This window comes from Carlito syrichta, unplaced genomic scaffold (assembly GCF_000164805.1).
Source record: "Carlito syrichta isolate Samal-C Ts95f unplaced genomic scaffold, Tarsius_syrichta-2.0.1 Scaffold304511, whole genome shotgun sequence".
NCBI classification, from domain to species: Eukaryota; Metazoa; Chordata; class Mammalia; order Primates; family Tarsiidae; genus Carlito; species Carlito syrichta.
In genome coordinates, this window is record NW_007248607.1 from 178,228 (window position 1) to 185,314 (window position 7,087).

Here is a 7,087-nt window from a genome sequence, read left to right on the forward strand (position 1 = left end):
AGCTACCCAGAAATTTCTCTTCCCTGAAAATACTAAACAGTAGTTGGGATCCAGAAAGGAGAATAATTAAACTTTTTAAAAATTTAAATGGCAGCCAAGCACATTAGCTGATACTTATAATCCCAGCATTTGGGAAGCCAAGGTGGGAAAATTACCTAAACTCAGGAGGTCAGAGTCTGTGTTGAGCTATGATCATGCTACTGTACTCCAGCTTGGGTGGAGAGAGACCCTAACTCAAAATAAAAATAAAGTTAAATGACTATAGGGGAGGAACTAAGAGGTTTTTTTGTTTAATTTTTTAAAATTTGGGTTCCTAGAAATTTTTTTTAAATTATATATATTTTTAATTTAAAAATTGTGGGGTACAGTTAAGTGTTAGGTATACAAATATTCATTGTGCAGGTACCCTTGTTGATGGGGCGTGCCCCCCGTTCCCCAGACATACATTGACTACCATTAATCCCACCTCCCTGCCCTTCTCTGCCCCCCCTGCGCCCCCCTGCCGTAGTTTCCCGCCACTGTCAATCCTTTTCTTTTCTTTTTTTTTTTTTTTTTTTGTGTTGGAGTCTCACTCTGTCGCCCAGACTGGAGTGCAGTGTGGCTGCTCCCAGCCACCGCAGCCTTGACCTGCTGGGCTCCGGCGATCCTTCCGCCTCAGGCTTCCAAGTAGCTGGAATTACAGGCATGCGCTACCACGCCCGGCTGATTTTTTGATTTGTTCTAGAGATGAGGTCTCGCCAAATTGCCCAGGCAGGTCTCGAACCCGCGGGCTCAGGCAATCCACTCACCTCAGCCTCCCAAAGGCACGGGATTACAGACTGAGCCACCGAGCCCGGCCAGTCCTTTTCTTATAGTATTAAGGTAGTTGTTCACGGTCCACTTATGAATGAGAACATGTGATACTCAGGTCTTTGTTTCTGTGAAAGATCACTGAGTATTATAAACTCTAATTCCATCCAGATTGCTGTGAATTCATGATTTTGTTCATTTTTATGGCTGCGTAATATTCCATTGTGTATATGTAACACATTTTAATGATGGACAGCACAGTTGCTTCCATGATCTTGCTATTGTGAACAATGCTGTGATAAACATACATGTGCAGGTATCTTTTTTATAGAGTGATTTGAGTTCCTCAGGGTATTTTCTCAGTAGGGGGATTGTGGGGTCATATGGAAAGGCAATTTTTAGAACTTTTAGGAAATGCCACACTGTGTTCCTAGAAATTTAATGGTCAGGGAAATCAAGTAGGGAGAAGATGGAGAAATATACTTTTGTAAAATGCCCGTGAATAAGAAATAAGAGCCAAAGGAGATGCCAGAAGTAGTCAGATAAATACATTGTTAAAGCAGTCAAGGGGAAGTATTTTCTACATAAAAGTTTAAAACAAAAGCAGTGCCTAATTCCCACGGAGATCTCAAAGGATGAGAATTTGAGAAAGATCTTGAATTTGGTAACTAAGATTTTTCTAGTCATTCTAGAAACGCATGCACTGTAGTTGACTCTTGAGAATATTTTTTCTTTTCAGAAGAAAGAAAAAGTGGTTTAGGTTCATATGTGTATATAAATTTGGATTAGTGAATGATTAGTGATGTCTAGTGATGTCTCAGATAATCCTCATGGTGTTCAAATTCTCTGCTCTATCCCCCCCTTTTTAAATTTTAGCCATGTAATTATCTAGGAGTTTTTTTTTATGATTTCTGTTTTGCTTTCATAGGGTTTAATTCTAAATGTATGGAAAGTGATGATATAGAGCCAACTTCTTCAGAGTGTGTCAGGATTTAAGTTCAAGTTCTCCTAACTTAACCCTTTGTACTCGGATGTCCCCTCTGAGTGTTCATCATTAATCTAGTAAACCACTCTGATGTTCCCTCTCAGGGGACATGAAGAGATTGCTGGTGATTACATAGGACAAACTTTATGCAAGTACAAATTTTTCAAAAAATGTTTGTTTCCTTGAAGTTTTTCATTTAAATTGCATGCAAAAATAAATAAGGTGATATGTACTGAGATATGATAAATCAGTTGAGAAGGTTTTCAGGAATCATGAGTGCATGCTTCCACATCTTCAAACAACAGACTGGACAGTATATTACATATTATTAAATGTGGGAGGGAGAAAATGAGACTGCGTTGTCTGCTTGGATAGAAAACCACCAGGTGGAAGATGTCAAATTACTGTTGTACAACATGTATCATTTAACCTGCAATGCATTATCAGTGACTGTTTTGCACGTTAGAAAAATATAAGATATAAAATTTTGATTGTTTTGTCATAAATAAGTTTCCAAAATTCCACTATAAGCCAAATATCATTGCGATAAAATAATTGGTTCCAATGCTACACTATTTAATATGAAGTGATTTTTTAATTATTTTGTAAAACAGTGCAGTCTCTATTTTAAAAAAATACAAAAAATTGGCCGAGTATGTGACACATGCGACTCAGGAGGCGGAAGGATCACCTGAGCCCAGGAGGTCAAGGCTGTGGTGAGCTGTGATCGAACTACTGCACTCCAGCCTGGGTGACAGAGTGAGAACTTGAGACTCAAATAAAAAGAAAAGAAAAGGAAAAGAAATAAGGACTGATAAATGGCAAACTCAGATAATCATATTAACTAAAAGTTTGGTAGTGTTCTTCGTATCAAATTTAATGAATTATTTGAATTTTACCTCTCATGTTATATAAGAGCTGCATTAACTAAATTAGATGAATAATTTAGGCAGAGAGAAGAAATCAGATTTTAACATTGATGAATGCTTTTGAAACAGCTTGTTATTAGTAGTGTCTTTGTTTTCTGTAGAGAGTTAATTTGAATAAGGAGCGTAACAATTATTTTTTATGTTATATCTAAAATATATTTGGGATGATATTTGCTGGGAACCATTATTACAAGAATAAAGTTTTATAGACATAACACATACTACAGTTTTCTGCAAAGTATTATAGGATTATATATCTTGTAAATAAAGAAAAGATAATCCCACTATTGAGTAAATTAAAAGTAAAGCCATGATTGATGGGCATCACATTATACGTCGTAGCTATAAATAGAACCTATCTAATGTGAGATTAACAAAGAAACAAAAAAAATTGCATGTAAAAATTGTGGGATATGAGAGCTGGGAGCTCTGGAATTTGTCTAATTCTGCCTTAGTATTTTTGAGAAAATTAAAGCAAATTAATTAATCATACATCGCAGTGTCTAAAAATAGATTCTATGTTTTGTGCTAGCCATTAAGATACAAAGATGAATAAAAGATAACCTTTCTCTAAGGAGCTTATGTTATATAATGTAACCAATTTTATAGCAAGGGATCAAAAGGGAAATAGGGAGAAGTTTGGGAAAATCAGTTTGTACTTTGAGTTTGACGGAGGTCTTGTAGACTTTCCAGCTAACTATGTCCTTTTGAAAGTTTTGGAGATAAGTCTTGATCTTAAGAGGAGAACACAGTTAGAAACACTTAAAAAGGATGTGTGGTGTTGTAACCATAAATAATAGAGGTATCAAGACATTGAGGGTAAGAATACACACTCCAGAACCAGGCTACCATAATTCAATTCCTAGCCACTTACTACTGTATAACTTGGGACAGGTTGATGTCTATTTATGCCTTAATGTCTTCATGGATCAAACAGTGAAAATAATAGTTCCTATCTCACAATTTGTTAAAGATAAATGAATTAATATATTAAAAGTGTTTATAGGCCAGCCTGGGTGACTCAACATGTAATCCCAGCACTTTAGGAGGCCGAGGCCAGTGGATTGCCTGAGCCTATGGGTTCAAGACCAGCCCGGGCAACTTGGCCAGACCTCATCTCTAGAATAAATCAAATTAACCAAGCATGGTAGCACTCGCCTGTAGTTCCGACTACTTGGAAGGCTGAGGTGGAAGAATTGCCAGAGCCCAGCCACGGCACTTCATCCTGGGCGACAGAGTGAGACTCCAACTCAAAAAAAAAAGTATCTTATTGAGGCTAAAACCAAAAAAAAAAAAAGGGTACTTTTAACTGCTTGCTTCTGTTGCTGATGTTAAAGTTATAAAGGAATAGCCAGAAAAGAGGAAAGAGTTCCAAAGGCTAGGAGAGGTGATTACTGTATAAAGACTGAGGGGTTAAAACCTCTATGTGAATGTGCCTCTTTAAGTGTGTGTGTGTGTGTGTGTAAATAAGCTTTCACTCAACTATTTTTGATTGTGAGAAACATAATGGAGAAATAACACTTGTGTGTTATAAAGTACAAAATCGCAATTAAAACACAACTGGTGAAAGTGAGAATTCGAGGTGAGTGGATTGTCTGAGCCCGCGGGTTTGAGACCTGCCTGGGCAACTTGGCAAGACCTCATCTCTACAATAAATCAAAAATTAGCCGGGTGTGGTAGCGCGTGCCTGTAGTTCCAGCTACTTGGAAGGCTGAGGCAGAAGGATCGCCGGATGGAGCCCAGCAGGTCGAGGCTGCGGTAGCCGGGAGCGGCCACTGCACTCCAATCTGGGTGACAGAGTGAGACTCCAACTCAAAATTTAAAAAAAATAAAAGTGAGAATTCTTACTTGTTTATAATTTTAAAATTTAAGATAACTAAATGTATAAATTTGAAAAAGTCACTTATTATTATGAGGTTTATAGCAAAATCAGCAGCTCCTTTGCCCACATTTTCCTTAACTGACTTGCTTCCTAAAGTCTCAACCCCAGGGACAACCCCTTAAAGCTCTTTCAGTTGCTTCTTGTTTTCTACTTTTAAGATATTAACTTGTTTATCTTTAGCAAATTGTGAAATAGGAACTATTATTATCACTGTTTGATCCATGAGGACATTAAGGCTTAAATAGACATCAATCTGTCCTAAGTTACACAAACTCTTATTTTTCGAGATCTATTTTTTCCAGATTAGGTATCATCTATTGAGCTCCTGTTATTCCTAGTCTTTGAAAATTTAGCTACCATCCATCGATTTCTTTTTATACAAATATGTATATAATGTATACTTACCTATCTGTCTGCTCCTACGTGTATTTATACTAAAGTTTTTTATATAGCAAAACATATGTCTTAGCTGGGCTCTGTGGCTCAGCCTGTAATCCTGCACTTTGGAAGGCTGAGGTGAGTGGATTACCTGAGCCCGTGGGTTAGAGACACCCACCTGGGCAACTTGACGAGATCTCATCTCTACAATAAATCAAAAAAAATTAGCCGGACATGGTAACGCGTGCCTGTAGTTCCAGCTACTTGGAAGGCTGAGGCGGAAGGATCGCTGGAGTCCTTCAGTTTGAGGCTGCGGTGACTGGGAGCATGCCACTGCACTCCAGTCTGGGGGATAGAGTGAGACTCCAACTCAAAAAAAAAAAAAAAAAAAAAACATTTGTCTTTATGGTTTCAGCTTTGTAAAAATTATTCTATAACTCATTCTTTATTATTTTGCATTGTATTTAATACATCTAAATTTTACTGCTACATAATATTTGGGATAACACCATAGTATTTATGTAATTAAGCAAACCATTTTAACTTAAGATACTGAAAGCAACAGGAGTCTTCAATTTTGTATTTGTGGCAGATGAAGTTTTATCAAGACAAGAGATTACTCTTATAGCCTATCATTTAATATTAGAGGTTGCAGTATTGGTTATAAAGTGAGGTTTTTAAAAAATTGTATTCTGTTATAGGAACATGGGGTACAAACAGGGCACATGCAAGTGAAATTTGTGCTTCTAACTGGCCCTCACCCCCCCCCGTAATCACCCAAGTGTCCTTTGTGTTGTCACGTGCCCTCACCCTTCCTCCCTCCCCTAGCAGTGCCCAGTGACTGCTGATCCCTCCCTCGTGCTAACGTGACTAATGCTCAAGGTCCACTTACGAATGAGAACACGAGGCATTCAGTTCTTTGTTTCAGTGGTGGTTCACTCAGTAAGATAGTCTCTAACTCCATCCGATTTGCATGATTTTGTTTTTTATTCCTGTGTAATACTCCACGTTTTCTTTATCCAGTTTATTTTCAATGGGCAATAGGGTTGTTTCCATGTTTTTGCTGTTGTGAATACTGCAGCAATAAACATATGTGTGCAGGTGTCTTTTTTGTAGAACAATTTATGTTCCTCTGGGTATATTCCCAGGAGAGGGATTGCTGATCAATTTTTAGTTATGTTAAGAATTGCCACACTGCTTTCCATAGAGATTGAACTAGTTTGCATTCCCACCAACAGTGTGAGAAGTCTTCCCTTTTCTCTGTACCCCTGCCAGCATCTGTTGTTTTTTGACTTATTAATGATAACCATCCTTACTGGAGTTAAGTGGTATCTCATTGTAGTTTTGATTTGTATTTCTCTGATGATAAGTGAGGCTGAGCATTTTTTCATGTGTGTGTTAGCTACTTGTATGTCATCAAATTTTGAGAAGTGTCTGTCCTTTGTCCATAAAGTGAGTTTTTAGTATGAGTGTTCTAATAGGCATTGAGGCTAGTTAGGATATTTTATAGACTGGTTCATCATACCTAAGGATCCCTTTTATAGCTTTGCCAGTGGGTATTTTAGAGGTTAATAGTGGGTAGGGGAACGTACCTCAAGTGCACATACAAAGGGAAGGCACTGTTGCCTTCTGCCATCTACCCTGTTACTATGACTCATTGTTTAGTTCACAAGGGATTATTAGTCTTCCAATATCTTCTTGTATTAAGACTTGGATATTTAGAGCAAGGATCTTACCTGTGATTTAGCAGTTATCATTGGCTTGATCAAAAAGGCCTTTTTAGTGAGAACAACTGATGCTAGACTCTACTAGCCAGGGAGTAGAAGGGTGAGATAAGGGGCACACAACCATTCATTGGGTACCATGTCTACTGCCAGAGGGAGAGAGAGGGCTTGCTAAAAGCCCAAACCTCATCTGCATGCAGTTTACTTATGTAGCAAATCTTCGTATGTGCCTCACAACTCTAAAATAAAAATTATAAAATAAATAGCCTTTCCCTTAAAAAAAAAAAAAAGAAATACTATTTTATTCCTTATTTGTGCTTTTAATTGACATGAATAACATTGATTAATTGGCCATATTCAGTTTCCCTTTTCATGCAATACTTTTTTTTTTTTTTTTTTG

The 7,087-nt window shown here is 37.5% G+C and overlaps 1 protein-coding gene across 1 annotated transcript in view; it reads left to right on the top strand.

The window, feature by feature from the left end:
- The window catches only part of STT3B (STT3B, catalytic subunit of the oligosaccharyltransferase complex), a 65,088-nt gene that overhangs the window by 26,286 nt on the left and 31,715 nt on the right, over nucleotides 1-7,087 (top strand). The gene's annotated exons all lie outside the window — the stretch shown is intronic.